The 19,748-nt window shown below is 43.2% G+C and overlaps 1 protein-coding gene and 1 long non-coding RNA gene across 11 annotated transcripts in view; both read left to right on the top strand.

The window, feature by feature from the left end:
- The window catches only part of auts2a (activator of transcription and developmental regulator AUTS2 a), a 418,508-nt gene that overhangs the window by 32,734 nt on the left and 366,026 nt on the right, over positions 1–19,748 (top strand). The window lies entirely within an intron of this gene.
- LOC146509434 (uncharacterized) overlaps positions 1–19,748 on the top strand; it is a 50,172-nt gene that overhangs the window by 29,766 nt on the left and 658 nt on the right. The window contains exon 1 of the long non-coding RNA XR_014876366.1: positions 1–19,748. This exon is cut by the window's left edge and continues 29,766 nt beyond it. This is a non-coding gene — a long non-coding RNA (uncharacterized LOC146509434).

Here is a 19,748-nt window from a genome sequence, read left to right as displayed (position 1 = left end):
GGTTATTTTTGCTCGTCTCGCTGCGGCTACTTGAAATTTTGTGTGCAGATTGCACATCTCCTCGTGTACATACGTACACACTCGATGTTTGAATTTCGAATTCAGCAAAGCTTGAAAGCCGAGGCTGTTGAATGTGCTTCTTGTCACAGCGCGGTCTTTTATCTCTGGGTGTCAAGAAAGAGCTGCTTTGCAAGGGAAATTGGGTTTTGGCAGACAGATCTGGAAAATCTAATCAGAGACAACAGAGTTGGAAGTAGTTAGCTTACCCGCAGTCTGCCAGCCCACATTCTGTATGCTGTCACTGTCGTAAATATTTTGCACGACTCTCACAATATTGTACAAAGCAGCAGAAAACCAGCATTTGCTATTGCCCCTTACAATAATTGAATTAGTTTGAAAGATTAAGTGTGGAGGTGAACACCAAAAATCAGGTAATTACATCTGTCACAGTTTTCAGCAGCGCCAGCATCGGTTCTCTCCATCTTTTCTCCGTTTGCAGCAGAGAGCTTGGATCATGATTCAGCCTTAGGAAGGATAAACCCAGTTCATACAGTTTAATGCTTCCAAACACCAAACCTCTCAGACCGCCACGACTGTGATGATGTACCAGGACGCACGATCTGATATCCTCGTGTTGGTGTTGTTCCCAGATCATCATACTAAAGGTTGTTCCAGGATCAACATTGCAAGTGACCAATCAGAATGTTGTGATGTCATACTTTTGCGACTTCGGGAAAAATCGGCGTAAAACAAAAAACTGTACTTAAGCTGCGAGAAACCGCCTTTGTCCGCCGATCAACGGACCCTGACCCTGACCCTTTAATAAACGCTAAGCAGAATTGATATTGTCTTTGCAACATTGGAATTTCATAAATGCACGAATGGGTTGGTGCAAAAAAGAATAACGTCACAATAATGTGATTGGTCACTTGCAATGTTGAACCTGGAACAATGTTTTCATGATGATCTGGGAACAACACCAACACGACGATATCAGATCATCCGTACCAGGACGCCGTGGAGTCTCTGTATCATCTTTGATCTGTTGTAAAGTGAGAAGACTGGCCCTGTCTGAGATTGATTGGGACTCCCACACCATAGCGTGTGGACCTGCACCGTCATTAAACTCCTGTTTCAATCATCTATTTGCCATAATATTAGGTATATGTATACAATGAAAAAAGGAAAGTGCAGAATTGGGAAAGCATGGGCAGCCTTTCAACGATTACGACCTATATGGATGACCACCGCACTGCCTTTATCAACCAAGTTGCGGCTCCTGAAGACCATCGTTATACCGACGGCACTGTATGCAGCAGAGACTTGGAAATCAACTGCAAAGATCAACCGCCATCTTGACGTCTTCCAACAACGTTGTCTTCGACGGCTGCTCAAGATCACATATCGGGATCGCGTTACCAATGAAGAAGTATATCGCCGTGCGGGAGTAGAGCCGCTCCATGTCCAAATCACCAAGCGTCGGTTCAGATTTGCCGCTCACATCCTTCGGCCAGGCCCGAGACCTGCCCGTGTCGCGGTTCTGTGGAACCCGAAGAATGGAAAGAGACGGCGAGGAAGACCTAAAATAACATGGAGGAGGACTTTCCTTGAAGATTTACGTTCAGTCGAACTGTCATGGGATGAAGCAACAACTGCCGCGATAGACCGAGTTCGATGGCGTTCTCTTGTCGCCCGATGCGCCGATTGGCGCGGGAGGATCTAAGTCTAAGTCTAAGTAAGTATACAATGAACCAATGTCCCCTGGTACTCTGACCAGAAACTGGATGAGTTTTGGTAACTGTGCAGATGAGGTGAGCTGCAGGAATGTGACGAGAATCTGAGGAAATGCACTGAAGAAAAACCAAAAACAGTTGTGTTTTTTGGTTTTTGCGCGTTCTTCTTTCTCCCAGACGAGACAAAGTCATTGGCTCGTGAGGATGCACCTGACTGATGTTGGTGTTTTGATGGATAACTAGTGAAGACGGGGTAGTAAGGTTGGGCGATTGGACGAATATATCAACTGTTGAGAGGCCGAGCCTTTCGCCGATCGCTTTTACAGGAACCATTAATTAATTAATTGATTAATTAATTAATTAATTAATTAGTCCATTAGTAAGTTTGCTAATAACGATGGCTGAAGAGAAGCGCTGTTTTAACGGCGCCATCTTCCAGCTGCGAGCAAATGCAGCGATTCATTTATTCAAACAGAAAGAACGGCAGCGGCCTGTGTTCAGGAAAATAAACAACATTTTATTTAAATAAAAAAAACACGATGGTGGGGAGGGAAACAAAGAGACACTGGCTTCTGTTTCCCACTATAACCATGTTTATCTGTCTGACACTCGACCAAACAACAGAGAAGTTAAAAATGTAAATGTCTCTTCCAGTGAAAAAAATCTCTGAGCTAAAGTTACGTCTCTTGTGTGATTTGGTGCATCTGAAATAAATGAATGAATAATCTAAAAAGTAGCTACATTAATACTGAAACAAACAAAAGAAAGTAAAATATTCCCTCCAAACAAAACGTATAAATTCTAAATGTCCAAATCAGATTACTTTGCTCCACCCATCAAAAAGTCTGTGGATGCGCGAATACATCGCCTATGATTGGTTATTCTGGGATAGCTCAGTAGGTAGAGTGTTCACCCCATGATCGGAAAGGGCGAGGGCTCGAATCCACCGAACGGCTACCCTGAGGTGGCTTTGAGCAAGGTGATGATGATGATGATGATGATGAGATTGCCCACAACCGAGATGACAGCAACATGGGAGAGTTTTCCAGTGTGTACAGCTGATCTGGGAACGCTGCAATCTTCGACTGCGCCTCCAGCTGATCCAGTGTCCACATCGGATGAGAGGAGGCGTTGGATCCGGGGTAGGGAGGGTGATAGTGTGTATCAGTGTTTCGTGCGTGTGCATGTGTGTGTCCTGTGTTCAGCTGAGAGACAGTGTCACCACGCCCGGTTAAGCATCAGTCAACAGTCTCCAGTGGACCCAGGTGGCCTTGAAGGAGGGACAAAGAGTTCCGACAACAATCCTGTTATCATGTTGTTCCAGTCAGCTTCGACCTTGGCAGCCTTCAGCTGGTGCCAGTGGGATAGCCGCATGAGTGAAGATGGTGAATGTTTGGGTTTAGTGCAAACAACTGTATCCATGGTTGGTCTAATGTCCATCACTGGTCACCAGTTCTCTCAATTCCCGTTGTTCTTCTCCAAGATCTTATCCATATTGCGTTCAAAACACAGTCTGAGTACTCACAGCCCATCGTCTATCATGTCGGCCAGCCTTATGGGATTTTGAACAGCTGTAGCCACTTCTTGTTCTTCGAAAAGCCAGCTCCAACCAGCCTGAACTCTGTTATCGTGGTTCCAAATTCAGTGTTGGGAAGGTTACTTTTAAAATGTATTCCATTACAGATTACAGATTACATGCCCCAAAATGTATTCTGTAACGTATTCCGTTACGTTACTCAATGAGAGTAACGTATTCTGAATACTTTGGATTACTTAATATATTATCATGCTGTTTACAACTACATGAATGTACTATTGCTGTGATTTATTACTGTTACTGAAGGTCCGCGGCTCCGAACCGTAGTAAAGGGACCTCTGACTAATACGGTGGGTTCTGTGTCGGCTCGTAGCTGAAAACTAGCTTTACTTTGTTGTCTGGGTCAACTTTGCTAGCAGAGACAGAGAGAGGCGTTGAACGGCTGCTCCAACAGAACTTATTGTTTCAGAGGAAAACACGAACACGGTGTACAGTCGAGTCTTAATAGCTTACTTACAACTGGGCTCGTCAGGCTCTCTTCTTGGCTGCAGTGGTTATTATTATATTTACATGCTTCCAGCTCCCGTTTCTGCTCGATGACAGCTCGTACTTTTCCTTTTTCTCCCTCCCTCGCTCACAGACACATAACGTGTATGGCAGTCCATTCTCCCTGCAGCACGGACTACACTGCCCATGATGCTACATTCTTTAGAGCTATACCTGTAGCATTCTGCCTGTTAGCTTAGCACGACAACAACAACAGGCGCTCTCTCACCCAGGAAACACGCAGAGAGAGAGCGTCACCCTGTAACCATGGCAACCGTAACGCTGCCGCCTGGAACAACAGAACGTAGCTGTCAAACAAACCCAAACAGTCCTGACCCGCCACAATATGAAACAGGGAAGTACCGCCGTGTAATCCATTTATTTCAACAAAGTAACTGTATTCTAAATACCACCTTTTTAAACGGTAACTGTAACGGAATACAGTTACTCATATTTTGTATTTTAAATATGTAACGGCGGTACATGTATTCCGTTACTCCCCAACACTGTCCAAATTGGTAGATGTTGTTCATTGTCCTCCATCGAGAGTGTCGCCAGACACACGACGCAACCGACCATCGAATATCCGGCAGCAAACGTCTCCGCAGGACAATCGGGCTCTCCCAAGCCCAGCAGGGTGTCAATTCCATTACGGGACCAGTTGATCAAATCCATAATTCTTTAGGTTTTAGAGAACAAGACCGAGAAACTCTGAGGGTTAGAGTTAGACGAGACTAGACAAACACATAGAAGCAGCAGCAGGGAAGATAAGGGAGGGAGAGGGGAAAGATGCGTCCGCCTCCTCCGAGAGCCAAAGAGGAAAATAGGTACCGTCTCCGCTCACTGCTCCCCGGGCGCTGTGTGGGTAGCTGCTCACTGCTTCACTGAGTGAACGGGTTAAAAGCTGAAGACTACAAAATGTTCCACATGTGGGAGTATCAGGGTGTAAAAATAAAAAATAAAGTTGTTGGACTGTCGGTTGGAACATTTTTACATATCGCCCAACCTCGTGGGGACGTGCAGGAGGAAAAAGGTCATTTTGGACCAAAATGAGAAAGAATATTTTTTATGAGACAAAGACGGTAATTTACACACATGCAGTTAAAATTTCAGTCTTTTCCACTTTCTCTCTATAAGCTAAACTACATATTTTTGGTTAAATACTGTCCTTGTAAGTAGGGCTGTTCGATATAACCATATATATCGGATGATGATATAAAAACGTCTGTCGTTTCATTTTACGCTGTCGTTTGTTTTGTGGTGTCGCAAAATAAACTGTTTACGGCAATATTTTTTCATGGTTCTGATGGTCGCTGTAGTTATTATTAATTTCTTAAAGTTCTCTCTTATATTTAATGTAACCACACTACAGACGGACAAGCGCCTGTTTTTATGTGTTGTCGTTAGCAACAACGACGGTAACAGCATCGTGTGTCCGCTTGTTTATGTTCCACATAAACCTTTCACAATAAAGCTCAAGATCCTGTTGAGACTTTTCAAAGCACGCAGCACGCCGTGTAATAAATACTCACAAAGGAAATGGCGGCCGTTACAACTTATGTCTAAAAATGTATCGTTTCATGCATCGGTTAAAACACTCGACTCCAGCTACACGACGCACAGCTGGAAACACTTCACGCAAGTCGAGCTGCCCGAGATTCACAGAATTTACAGAAAATGTTACATTTTTGTGATTTATATCGTTATCGGACGATAGATGTTTTATATCGGGACATGAGATTTTGGTCATGTCGCACAGCCCTACATGTAAGACAGGCTGGCAGCATGACTCTGTTTTACTTCAGTATTAGCTTCATGTAAACAGCAAACCAAACTCAGCTGTGTGTGACTGCTTATAGACCAAGGCTGTAAACTAAATGAATGTCTGGCAGATCTTTTCTTCCCTTTCTAAATGTATCATTTAGCAACAGTAATTGATATTGATATGTGCTGCAGGAAGTGGCCCTAAATCACAGCCAGACCAGTGGTGTGAGTTTAACAGTCCCAAAACAGTGTGAGTTACGTGTGAATAAGTAACCGCCGCCTCTAATGATGTGTTGCTGCCTCCTGCTCCTGCCGGGGATCTCTGACAGGCCTGATGGATGAAGTGGTCCTGACGCGCCCTCCTGCAATCACCTCCGTGTGGTTTCAGTCAATAGTCCATTAGAACTTCTGATCACTGCAGTGAAGAAATGTTTCTTTTATACATTTATTTTTTGTTTTGATGGGGAATAAATAATCAGTCATGTGTGTTTTCTCCATGTAATTCATAGTTTATAGTTAGTTTCAGTTGTATTTCATTTTTTGTGCACACAAGACAGTAACGTCCTGAGTGTCCAGTGAATTTAGCGCTCGCTTAAGCATTCACATTCACTTTAAGTAGCTCTTAGCAGTGGGTGCTCTGTATTAGTCACAGTGCAAACATTAACATCGTGCTCCCTCGTCCCCGTCTGCCCCTCGAAACAATCGAACGTTCATTCGCGTGCTCGCAGAATTGACTTTGGTCCAGTTTGGCTCGTCGTCAGCAGCTGATCATTCAAGCATGGGAAAATGTAAGGACCAATTGGATTGATCCGATTTGGCGAGGTGATCGACCTGTCACACACCTCTGGTCATCGTAACCATCAGGTTATAGTATTGGTTTTTAAGGGCTTCTGGGGATTTGGACCATGCATTTAGCAATAAATCAGTACAGCAATAAACTTGTGTACATAACACCGATGATGCAACACAATTAACCCTTTAAAACCGGTCGGAGCGGGCGCGCTCTGTTTTGCGTAACTATTTTTAAATCCCGGTAGCTCTGCAACCACGTGAGCTAGCGCAATAATTTTTTTTGCATATGAAACCGGAGGAGTTGTACTTACATCTTATGCCATCAGCTTGTCCTCGGTCACAGTTTCCTTCCACATATAGCTTTGCAAAAACTGCATAAAAAGCACTTGCAGCAACAAAAACATAATATTCCAGAAACACGCTTTGCTGATCCGATCAGCTGTTTGTAACACTTCCTACGTCCATCAGCGCGAACTTTTGCATGTCCGCCATGACCTGCCCAAAACCGGAAGTGACGTCATTTTCGCTGAAATGTCGTTTTTTACCATCAGGGCCTCATGAGCCTATACTGGTGTTTTTAAAAGTTATGTTTGACTTTATGACTTTCTGTGTCGTTTCTGGGATGCTTAGGACTCATATTGCACTGCTGGAAATAGTTTATTTTGATGCATATGCTGCTTTTTTGCAAATTTGCACTATAATATTTATTTTAGTTTTTCCTGCAGTGTATAAAAATTGGTGTATTTCAATAATAAAACTATGAAGACACTCAAAATAAATTTCCTGTGGTGGGAAACTATTTTGTGCAACTTTTTTGTATTTACAGTTTTGAGGGATAAGCCTCTTAAATTTCTCTAACTAGAAATATATGTTAAAAAACAAAAACGATTTTCAATTTTTTTTGTAGTTTATTGCACATTTTTGCAATTTATGTAATTACTATGCACTTAATGCAGACATATTATTAAAATTTAGACTATAATGGTTGTTTTGATGTATATCAACTTGAAATGCTCCCAAAAATGGCTCCACAGCATGTAAACATATAATATAAGCTCTGGCAGACTTGGTTCTATGGTAGGTCTTAAAGGGTTAATATTTGCAATAAATAAACGTGGATAGTTTTCAAGCCCATGAGATTTTTATTAGACTACTCTAAAAAAATCTCACTTGGCAATTAATGATTTGTTATCAGGAAACACAAACTATAAAATCCATCCTTTGTGATGCAACGATGATATTTGGATCAGCCCCACCCACGTGTGCGGTTTACAGCAGCTGCATTGTCACTGGGTTTACTGTGGCGTGTTGGGTTACTCTGAAACAAAGCAAATGTTCTCACACTAATAGGCTGAGGTTAATTAAATCACCTCTTTGTCAGCCCTCAGGTGCTAATCTTCCCTTAATTGAACGGATTGTGGTAAATCGGGGGAAACGTGCCCCCTGAGCACTGAATTACACAATCCTTCCTAATTGTGACTGGTTTAGCAAAGTAATTTAACTCTCTATTGTCTGGTGGGCATTGGTGTATGGAGATGAAAGAAAACCTTGGTCAGACTTGATAGTGTTGCTCCTACTATGGTTACAGTTGGCTTGTGCTGTATTATGGTGGGTTCTTTACTCAACACAATGGGACCAGAGGGAGGCGAGGATGGAGAGGAGGAAGAAACGGGAGTTTGCTGTGCAACCTGACATTATTTGCTTTGTGGAAGGAGACTCCTGGGGACACTCGGGGAAGAGAGGAGAGGAGGGAGAGACTGGTGTTTGTTTTCCTAAGAGGCTGAGCTCTGTGTGTGGCAGAGGAGATCCAGCCTGTGGGCAGACAGACACACGAGGAGAGAAAGGTGAACGGACAAGTGGAGATATGGAAGAAAGCAAAGGCTGACTGACAAGCAAACATGCACAGGGAGAAGGCGGCGAGCCAGCCGACACTCCTCGCTGTCAGCGGGGTTTGTGGGCTCATCCGAGCAAACTCGAGAACTGTTAGTGAAGATGGACGGCTCATTCTCGCCGCTTTTCACACTGTGACAGAACACAAACACAGCGGGCTAGAGAGAAATCATATCTGCAGACAAATCAGAGAATTTCAGTGTACAAAGCATTTCTGCAGCTACACCAGCAACCGAACAGGAAGATGTGAGGCAGTCCTTTGAGTTTACAGTACGGCACCGCAGCCACAAAAGTAGACGCTAATGTGGGCGTCAACAGCTCCTCAACAGCCCGACGCGCTGAGCGGGCTTCACGTCACAATGACAAACAGCTGTTAGCCTGGAGCAATTTTTACACCACAGTAATATTTGTAATAGAGGCAGATTACATCGCCATCAGCTAATATTCAGCCAGAGTCGGTACTGGCTCTGTCACAGCTGCTCTGGTGTCTTTAAGTTGGAAGAAACGGTTTCCATCAGCAGCACCAGAGTCTGCTCGTTTGTGCAACAAGCAACAGGAGAACCACAAGATGATCCAGTATGTCTCCGGACAAATGATCAGAAACAGCCTGACTACGAGCATCCACCTGTCGGCCCCGCCCTGACTGCTGGACCCCGCCTTGACTGCTGGACCCCGCCTTGACTGCTGGGCCCCGCCCTGACTGCTGGGCTCCGCCCTGACTGCTGGGCCCCGCCTTGACTGCTGGGCTCCGCCTTGACTGCTGGGCCCCGCCCTGACTGCTGGGCTCCGCCCTGACTGCTGGGCCCCGCCCAGAGGAGCCTGACTGGTATTTGGCATGTCCACCACCACACTGTGCTTTTCGCACATAAGACCAGGTTTCCTCTGAGCACGTGTGACAAACAGGGAGCGCAGAAGCTGCGAACATTGTTCAGCACGAGGGATCTTCGTGAGTCGGCTACGGTGCTGTGATCTGTCCATGGGAGGGACACAAACCCACAGCCTGACTGCTATTTGATATGATGATGAAATCCTGGGGCCGCTGTCAGACCCCCATGCTGACGCAGTCCTGGGTTCCTCTGGTGCACAACAATGCTCGGCCTTATGTGGTGAGCTTATGCAGGCATCGATGCCACCTACTAGCTCCAACTCTCCGAGCTCGCATTTGGGGTGCTACTGAATTCATCCCTCTGTGGGTTGATTTTCATTTCTAATAAATGACGCGGCGTCCTTTCGTTCCTAATCGACATCACTGCAGATGTCAAACAGGATTGTTTTTCATTGAGATCTGATTCATTTTTTTTTTACCAGTGTGCTCTGGTTTGTGTGTAGGATGGATCCACATCCATCCATTTTCTTCCACTTATCCTTGTCAGGGTCACGGGGGGTGGAGCCTAGCTCCGCTGTCATAGGGCGAGAGGCGGGGTCCACCCCACACAGACACTGACTGCATGTCTTTGGACTGTGGGAGGAAGCCGGAGTCTCCGCAGAGACGCAAACGCAGGGAGAACATGCAAACTGAGTGGAAAATTTAATTTCCACTTTGCTATTTGCTCATTTTCTTTGCCCTCTGACCGTTTCTACACCCTGTTTTTAACCAGTTGCTAATTTAAATATGTGCCTGTTATTACACATGCGAAATGTTAGTCGTTTATCTCTGGACGTGATTCATTTTCCTTTTGACCTTTTAGTTAAAATTTTGTGTGCACTTGGCTGATTGTTGCTGCAGCCTTATTGCATTTATGGCCTAATTCATGAAGCAGTGGAACAGCCTCCGTCCCCAGTGTGCAGCACACATGCATGATTGCACGCATGCACACACACAGCACATCCACAGCTTTTACAGTGAGAGAGATGAGCGCTCTGCAGCGATGCCTCCCAGGTAATTGCAGTATCTGTTTCAACCGAGGGTGGTGATTTCTGATGGTGTGAATTGTTTTTGTTTTTTTCCTGCAGCTTAGCTCGTAATGCTGACGGTAACAGCATGCCGGGTGTACCTCTCTCCTGCTGAGCCTTCTGATTAAAATTTCGGATGTGTGATTTGTCGCTTTCCTCACCCGGCGTCCCGGCATCCATCAGAGCGGGGTCCCTTCTCTCCCACCTCCTGCCCCCCAGAGACGGCTCTCGTCGTACGGCTGTCGTCGCTGGGAGGAGAGGGACAGCTGAGGGAACGCGCCGACCAACAAGTTGTTGGTGATAAACACGTATAATAGGCTGCGTGTTTTGTTGTGATTACACAGGAATTAGGCCACATATGGTTTTTGTGTAATGATGTCTCACACGGTAGCAGATGGTTTGTAACATGCTTAATGCCAGCATATGTGTGGAGTCGTTTTAGCCCCTCCCATTTTAACGGGACATCTTTCTTTGTACTCAGAGCTGCAAAGGGAGCACGAATGAGCCCAACACCTTCTTATTCCTTTTATGGAAAAATGGGCAGATTTGATTCATGTAAAGATGATGTCACTAAACGCTGTCACTAAAGTCGTTTGGGCATCTTATTAGATTCTTGTTATTTCAACTAAATGAAAACAGCGGAGCAGGAAGTGGCTGGAAATGAGACGGCCTCAGGTTGATCTGGCATGTTTCAGCTTCCTCACGAGGAGCGGAGGAAAAACACCAGAAGCAGGTTCGGGGTGATCTGTGTCTACGTTTGTGATGATTTCCTTTCCATGAGGCTCCGTTATTCCCGGGATTCTGCATGCTTTTTCTAAACTTCAGGTTTCCATCGCCCCATGAGGAAAGCACACTACCAGAGGCTGCAGACGCCATCGCAGGTCTTTTCCTGACCGTCATGTTACAAACAGACAAAATTACATCCTGTTGCATCCCAGGCCAGCTGCCTCTTTGTTACTCTGTGCTTTTGTTCTCCTCGTTGCTATTTTCTGTAAAGGGTGAACTAACTTCTAAAGCTTTATATCAATTTAAAGTTAGACACCTGTCAAACTGACACATTTCTCTCAAACACGCCTGCGAGACTGTTTTGTTGTTTTGGAAAAGAAGCCAGATCCAGAACAGCAACATGATTTCCTAAAGCTTCCCGACATCTTTTCCACACTTCAGAAGCCAACAGCATTACCAGAGTTGGTCAAGTTACTTGAAAAAAGTAATCAGTAACTAATTACTGATTACTTCCCCAAAAAAGTAATCCTGTTACTTTACTGATTACTTATTTTCAAAAGTAATTAATTACTTAGTTACTTAGTTACTTTTTAAAAACACGATTTACAACCTGAATAGGTGATAAAGTGATAGATCTTTCAGCCCAATTCTACTTTTTCTACATAATCATCATACAAAATGTAATCAAATGGAAAAGTCTCTTTTTAAAACTTGTTTTATTAGTTTTAATCTTTTAACTTTATGCATCAAGCAAACATTTAATTATCTGCAATATTCTCTGACTGGAAGAAATTAGTTTAACATTTAAACCTATTTTCTGCACATTCCAGCACATAAAATAAAATATTTTGTGTTTACACTCAGTCTTTCAAATAGATGCAAGTAAAACACAGCAGAAAATAAATAAAGTCAAAGACTAGCGGTCCTGTTGCTCTATTTTCACCTGTAAAGCAGGAGTGGGGTAGGCGGAGGTTTACCTTGGTGCAGGTGTGCAGCGGTCAGTGGAAGAATCCGCGAGTTTCTCTGTGAGTTTCCCATTACGTCGTAGCTACTCGGTGCTTGTTTGGAAGTTTAGGGGTTTTTTCGCTGTAAAAAGAAGTTTTCTTCCCACGCACAACGGACACTAATGTTTTTGTCACTTTTTATGGAATCAAACTCAAAGTAAGGTCAGTACTTCCACGCTTTAAACGCTGCACGCTCATACTCTCTCTGCACTCGATATATGATCCATTGTTGATCTGCACACAGCTGTTGTCACGAACGTCGCACACGCTTACGTCACTGTCATGAGACATTCTCGCAAAAAAATCACGGTTTTAGTAACGCAGTAACGCAGCGTTCCTACGGGAAAGTAACAGTAATCTAATTACCATTTTTGCAATAGTAATCCCTTACTTTACTCGTTACTTGAAAAAAGTAATCGGATTACAGCCCATCTCTGAACATTACAATTAAGCACTCAGTTATTAATATTGTGTTATCCAAGGCCGAAGAAGAAGATGTGTTTAATCTGAGTTAGTTTTTTTCAAACCTGCCGAGTTCAGGTCAAAGGCGTCTCTGTTCTGATCATGTGACTCAGCGAGTCGCCGCTGTGTGTTTGAATTATTTGACTGTTAAACTGTTTGATTAGTAACTTGGAGAGGGAACGAAGCCTCGACCAGAAGAACTGATGTTAGTGCTGAGTTCATAAAGTTTATGGAGGGTGGGATGATTATTGTCCTTGCTGATAACACTGAGTGTCGACGGCGGGGTCCTCCACGACTTCATGCTGTTACTCATTAATATTACTTTGGCTGTCACTGTGACGGTGTTCTCTCTGATCTCTCTGTTCTAACCGGTCATCGACTGAAGGATTGATTTTAACTCTGCGTGGCAGGAGACAAAAACACCTCCTGTTCTGTGTTTCTGTCAGGGAGATGATGCAGAAATGAAGCCTGGACATTAGAGCTGCACGATTAATCGTTAGAAAATCGCGATCTCGATTCATACTTATGTGCGATCTCATTTCCAAATGACAACGATTTAAAAAAAACCTACCTGCTCTATACACGCAGTGTCGAGCAACGGCGGAGACAGAAGTTCAAGCAGTACAACATTTTGCGGCAAAGACAAAATGTGAGACATTTGTTGTTTTTATGTTTATTTATTGTTTTTATGTTCAGTCTCAACTGTTACGAAGTTGATGTGCAGTTAATAAGTGCAATAAATATTTATACTGGAAAAGAAAATCGTGAGAGAATCGTGATCTCAATTCTAAGCAAAATCGTGCAGCCCTACTGGACATGTGATCATGTGATCATGCTGAAACCTTTGATCACAGACAATAAGGCCGTCTTTAAAGTGAACATAAATGTGTAGCTAACAACACCATAACAACGCTCGAGATAGAGCATGTGCAGACACCTTTGTGTTTGCTAATTGATCTAATGAGATTTCTTTCACTGAAAGGAGCTTTATTCTTTGATTAACCTACGTGACACATTTTCACAGGTTTAGTCGCTGCCTAAGTAGGCTGTCGGCATTTCAGGGTAATTAACATGACTCGTTTGATCTGCTGATGCAACACATTGTTCAAGATTACATCTGCTGATTGGCAGCTCCTTTTCAAACAGGAGATGTTAAACAAGTTGTGCACCAACTTATTGTCGGGCTTGCATTAGATGAGCGCTGTTCCAACATTTGTGCACATGTGATCTGCATGTGTGCAAATGTCTGTCTCAGATTGTCCCAGAGAGCTGGAACAGTGAAGATGATTAATGTGCAAACTAATCGAATACACAGGGAGTAACACAGGTGAGTGGTGGTGAAGTGGTCACGTGTCACGCCTCATATAAAGCATTTCTGTTGTTACGTTTGCAACTTCAGAAGATGCCGCGACCGCTGGTTCAAATATCTGTAGATCTATATGGTGTAAACAGGCTTTTTTATTTCTCAGCTTTCGTCTATGCCCTTCATATTTCTCCCCTTAATTAACGTTGGGTCAAGACGATCGGACCTAACACAGCTGATGCAAAGCGACAATGGCAGATCTAGTGTTGCACTTCTTATCAGCGTTAATTATCTTCCTCAAACCACAGCTGAGGTCCTGCCAGAGTGGAACACGAGGTGTCGGCGGTGCTGTCTCGCATTATGGCGATAACCTGCAGCGCGAACACACCTGTAATTGCAGTGTGACTGGAAAGGCTTTGCGTCTGGATTAACAGGTCATTTTCTATAATCTGACACTGCTAATTATGTTACAGTCATGCAGTTGTTGAGCAACACGCTGAATCTCATCACTCTGTAGCGTTTGAAATTGAATAATTAATGTCACAGTAAAGTTTTTGCGAGTGTTTTGAATTTGCAGTGCAAAGATTTATACGCACGTTTAGACATTTGGAGGTTGCAGACCGTAACCCTGACCGCTGTTGGACAGCTGCACTAAGCAGAGGGGCAGTGTTAGCCTCCCACTCTGTTTCCTCATTCAGTTTATATGCTTTCAAGGACAGCACCGAGTTGCCACCATCACTGAGCTGTCCTCCTTTCAGCTTCTTTTTCATTTCCACTTTCCGTCAGGTCGAGTGGTGTCAGTGCAAACAAGCCACTAAGATTATATTGCGCTAATTGGCAGCACTGTGATCATTAAGAGCTCATAATCCCTGAGCAACTATTGCTTTTTATGATAAGCATTTGGTTTGGCTCATTACATTCCTGCTTACATTGCGTGTTTGTGTGTGTGTGTGTGTGTGTGTGTGTGTGTGAGTGTGTGTGTGTGTGTGTGTGTGAGTGTTTCTCAAGTGGAAATTCTCTGTGGGTAGTTTAATTATGCCTGCAAGGAGTGGAGCACGTCATGGGGCCAAGACGGCGACTCCACCATTCCTCTTTCATTAGTCGCATTATAATGACAGCGTCACCAAACTATACATATATGATAACGATATATATTGTGATATATTAGTGCTGTCAGTGTTAATCTCGTTAAAATGACGTTAACGCCATTACAGCATTAAGGCGGTAAATATCCGTTAGTGAGTTATCGCGGATCGCCCCGTGGGTGGGGCTGCACGGCGTCAACGCATTGGCACGGTTAGCTCATTAACGCGTTAGCGCCGCTTGATATATATCTGTATGTCAAAATGACTGAACAGTATAAAATTCCATTTTACAAACATTTATTGTATAAAACATTTTTTAATTTAAATTACAAACCTTTTCAAATAAATGTTAAGATGTAACAGGTCCTTTTCCAAACAATGTAACATTTGTAACAACAAATGTAACAATGTAACATTTTTAAATAACAAATAAAAATGAAGATAAACATGTTTGAATAAAAAAATACAAGTAAAATATCAGTAAAACACTAAATTCTAAGTTTTATTGATTGATTGAATCTTTATTTTGAACATGTTGAAAAAGTACAACAACATAGAATTAAAAGAGACAAATGAACAAAGCAAAACAAAAGGAAAACGAGCAACGACAACTACAAATAACTTTTATGTTCAAAACGGAGCAGGAAGAAGCATAAGCTTATTTAATCCCGCCCCTTTTCCACTATCTAGTAATCAATAGACTACAGAAATACCTCCGTGCAATTACATTATATTTCATGTGTATTTATATATATATATATATATATATATATATACATGTTTCTATCTATCCATACATACGTATATACACATACACACATATACACATTTTCAATAACCCCATTAACACCTCAAAGGATACACAACCTACAGAGATATATATACCCATACCAACATACCCGTGCACCCGCACACACATGAAAATATTAGACAAGAACACCCTATCAAATCTCTCCCTCGTCCCTGTACCCTGTAAAAACCATCTCCTTAAACCGCTGTTTAAACTGCGCCATGCTCGGACTTTGCTTCATATCTTTACTTAGTCTGTTCCACAGCTTCACTCCACACACAGAGATGCAAAAACTTTTTAATGTTGTACGGATACAAAGTGCAAAACTTGCCTTTGGAACAGACCTGCTGGTGTTAGGGCCTCCTTTCTTCTTTCCACCTGACTGACTGGGCGTTTGTGGAGGGCGCAGTTTTTGGCTTTCCTCATCTTCGTCTCTTCGCTGTTACTGTCGCCCGGCATCATTTGTAGGTGATATTTTTCTGCTTTAAACCCAAACCAGGTGCACGTGACCGACGTCGCACCTCCTCCTCCTCCCCACGTGTAAGCTGCGCGCTTGCAGCTGCTGTGATACTTCGACCAAAACAGGCGCAGCTTGGTGACATCATCAACATGCAGTAGAGCGGCACAGTCAAATCTCTACGGTTGACCAATTTCATACCGTTTCTACCGCCCACGCCTACTGCAAACATTTAAAGGGCCACAGCCCCCCCATGCTTCTTCCCTGTGTTCTGCTGTAGTGGTGCTGTAGAAGTACACGTGGCCTCTGCTCGTTTCATCAACGGCGGTTCAGTCAGGTTCATGGACATTTGGGGACTGAGTGCAGACTTTCAGCTTCAGGGTGCATTAACTGTTTATTAACGTCTTTAACACTCCTCCCACTTCTTCGGTAGTGGTATGGTGTGTTATCTTCCACCTCTGTCATCAGTTTTGCCAGTAACCGTGATGCTCAGTGCTGTCAATAAGGCCATGTCCACACTAATATGTTTTTGTTCCGCCCACACTGACACGGCGTTTTGAAAACGCTCTCCAAAGCGGCGAAATGTATAGTTGTCAAATAGTGTGGAGGCGTAGCGTCTATCTGGATTGGTGTAGACGTAGCCTAAGTTCGAAGTCATTTTTGATTAAATGTTATGTAAATACTACATTAAAAGATTCTTTTTGTAGTTGACTGTAACAGTTTTTACAGCCCGAGCTCACACACTCATGTGCTCCGTTTTAATGAGATCATTGGACGAGGGCCTGTCCGCTAAAGTAGCCGCCGAGCCGCCGTTGCTTTCACTTCCTTTCATGTGTGGAATGTGTTTCATACAGCAGCTGTGTTCTCCCTCAGCGGTGACAAAGGGTCATCCCGCTATGATGAAAACAGCTCAGCAGCATGAGTCTCCCGTTTCTGTCTCACCCCAGGCTCTGTAACTCTTCTAAAGACACAAACAGCTCTTTCGCCTCATGGGGACATTTTAATGGCTGCAAACCACACATCCATCTCCTCCTACATGTCACCTTCAAATAGGCTCGGAGATGGCGAGGGACAGCAGATGCATGAAGAGGGGAGCTCGCTTGCTTTTGTGCGTGCACGTTTCTGTGCGTGTGAGCAAAAACAGGAGCTGCCCGGGTAGATTTTTCATTCGCAGGCCCTTCACCCCTGGCAGTCACAACAGAGCGTTTCATCTTCCTCTTCATTCATCTTGGATACATGGAGCCACAAAGAGCAGGGAAGCATAAATAATGCACTTTATACCACGAGGCCCCCAGACGCTCTAACAGTTCACGTGAGCTATACGATTCATGCAGCTGATGATGCATTGGTGCTGTTTATGGATGACCGGCATGCATTGCTCTATTATAGGATCCAGCGATAGCTGTGTTTTTAACAGCATGTGGAAAAGCAGTAATGTGTGCTCTGTTTGAACACGGGCCTGTGCTTACTGCCTTGTAGGAGCACTAACTCGGAGTTTGTCCCTTATGCTGCCATCAAATAAAAAATATCTGTTTTCCATTTGACATTTTGGGCGCAGAGACACTCAAAGGAATTCAGCAGTGTGGGAGGGATTGCCAGATGACTTTCTCAGAGAATCAATCACGTTGTCAGCTGCTCAGCTGGCAGCTTTATTGGGACTACAGTGTTTGAGATCTTCTCAGATAACAATGACATGAACAGTTCATAAAAAATATGGGATGACAGTGAACGTGGAAAAGGCAAAGGCGCTACTTTTTATTTTCCCTTTTCTTTTATCTTTAATGTTTCTGGCCAACTTTTCCTTATGGTGCTGTATAGCATCGTGTTTTTGAGCTTTAATACTGTGCTTGAGTGAGATGATAGTCTGGATCTACCAAACATATTACCGTATTTTTTTGGACTATAAGGCACATTAAGCAAAACATCATCCACCAGCTTCACTGTGTTTATGTTATGCTAGCATAGCTGTGTCGCTAGCGATCACGTAGCACATCATTATATACCAGCTAGTCCAACTTCAGTAACCCTACAAACGTCACTGCTGTTTAGTTTTCTGTCTTCATTTATGTTGGAAGTGACAGCAGAGCTGTACGTTTGAATTCTTTCAGAAATCTCTCAGTCAGAACATGCTATATCATGTTTAGGTGGAAGCTAGCAAGCTAACTTCCTGCTAACTTCTAACTCCGTTAAATTTAATAAATCCTGTTTTCATGGATGCCTGGATGTTAAACTTCATTGTTACACCTGGTAAAGCAGCAATGCTGATCGTTTTATTAAAGATGAAAGAATTTAGACAGTTTTTAACTCTCAGTGATGCCGCAGTGTTCGTTTGACTTTGGGATCTGAAGCTGAAGGTAGTGATGTGCGCAGTGTTGCCAACTCCTCAGTAAGGAAAATCGCTATTGGTTGTCCTAAAAGTCGCTAGAAGTCGCTAAATGACGTCATCACCTAATTTGCATAATTGGTCATGCTAATGTAATTGTAACCTACGCTGCTGGAGAGAGAAATAACATCGTGGATGAGACATAAAGTGAGCAAAAAACATCCTAAATGCAGTTAGAATTTATTTAGAACTACAAATTAAATTTCTTTTAGCAATTATTGTTTTTTTTAATGTCACAATTCCAACCCTGCTCCTTTACCCGGGCTTGGACCGGCAAAAGTGACCCGAAATAGGCACTCTGGTGGAGTTACTTTGTGTGTGTGTGTTTATAAGTAGTTTTAAACCTGATCCACAAAACAGCATAAGAGTAAAAGAAGAACTGACTGCGTTACAGCACCCGCTGCTTGTTGAGAGTAAAAGCGATATGCCCTTTCACGTCTTTTTTTTAGCGACTTTTCTTGGAAAAAAAGTCGCTAGGGGGTCTGAAAACTCGCTAAATATAGCGACAAAGTCGCTAAGTTGGCAACACTGGATGTGCGGATCGATACTGAAATATCGATTTCTCCGATACCAGTCATTTATGTTATAGAATCGATTCTCATATTAAAATATCGATATTTTAGTAATTTAGGGTAGATTTGTAGTTTATCATTAACAGGAACACAGTGGAAAGAAACTATATCATTCGGATTGTCTACACTGGAAGGAACTACTTCCTCTTCCGCCTTTTATAGTCATGTGTGAAATACGGCTGTATAAATGTGTCCAGCGTGGCGTGCGCTAGGGCTGGGCAATATGGCCTAAAATTCATATCGCGATATAATTTGAAGCACATGCGGTAACGATATATATCACGATATATTCTTTTCTTCTGTATAACGTATTTTCCACACTATAAGGCACACTTAAGATCCTTTAATTTTCTCAAAAATCGAGAGTGTGCCTTATGTATGAATTCTGGTTGTGCTTACTGACCTCAAACCGATTTTGGCTGCAGAAATCTGTTAAAAATGTTTTAGTACAACTTTGGTAAGCCGCACTGCTTGATGGATTGTCAGAGCATTACGGCTGCTGTAGTGAGGAGCTTCACGGAGTAATCTTAGAAGTTAGCAGGAAGTTAGCTCGCTAGTTTACACCTAAACATTTCATACCATGTCCTGACTGAGACTTTTGAAATTAATTCAAACGTACAGCTCTGCTATCACTTCCAACATAAATGAAGACAGAAAACTAAACAGCAGTGACGTTTGTAGGGTTACTGAAGTTGGGCTAGCTGGTATATAATGTTGTGCTACGTGATTGCTAGCGACACAGCTATGTTAGCATAACATTAGCACAGTGAAGCTGGAGGATGAACGCTAACTTTTTTTCCACTCGATAAAA

The sequence above is a fragment of the Neolamprologus multifasciatus genome, chromosome 10, assembly GCF_963576455.1.
Source record: "Neolamprologus multifasciatus chromosome 10, fNeoMul1.2, whole genome shotgun sequence".
In the NCBI taxonomy this organism is placed as follows: domain Eukaryota; kingdom Metazoa; phylum Chordata; class Actinopteri; order Cichliformes; family Cichlidae; genus Neolamprologus; species Neolamprologus multifasciatus.
This window is presented reverse-complemented; position numbering and strand designations above follow the sequence as displayed.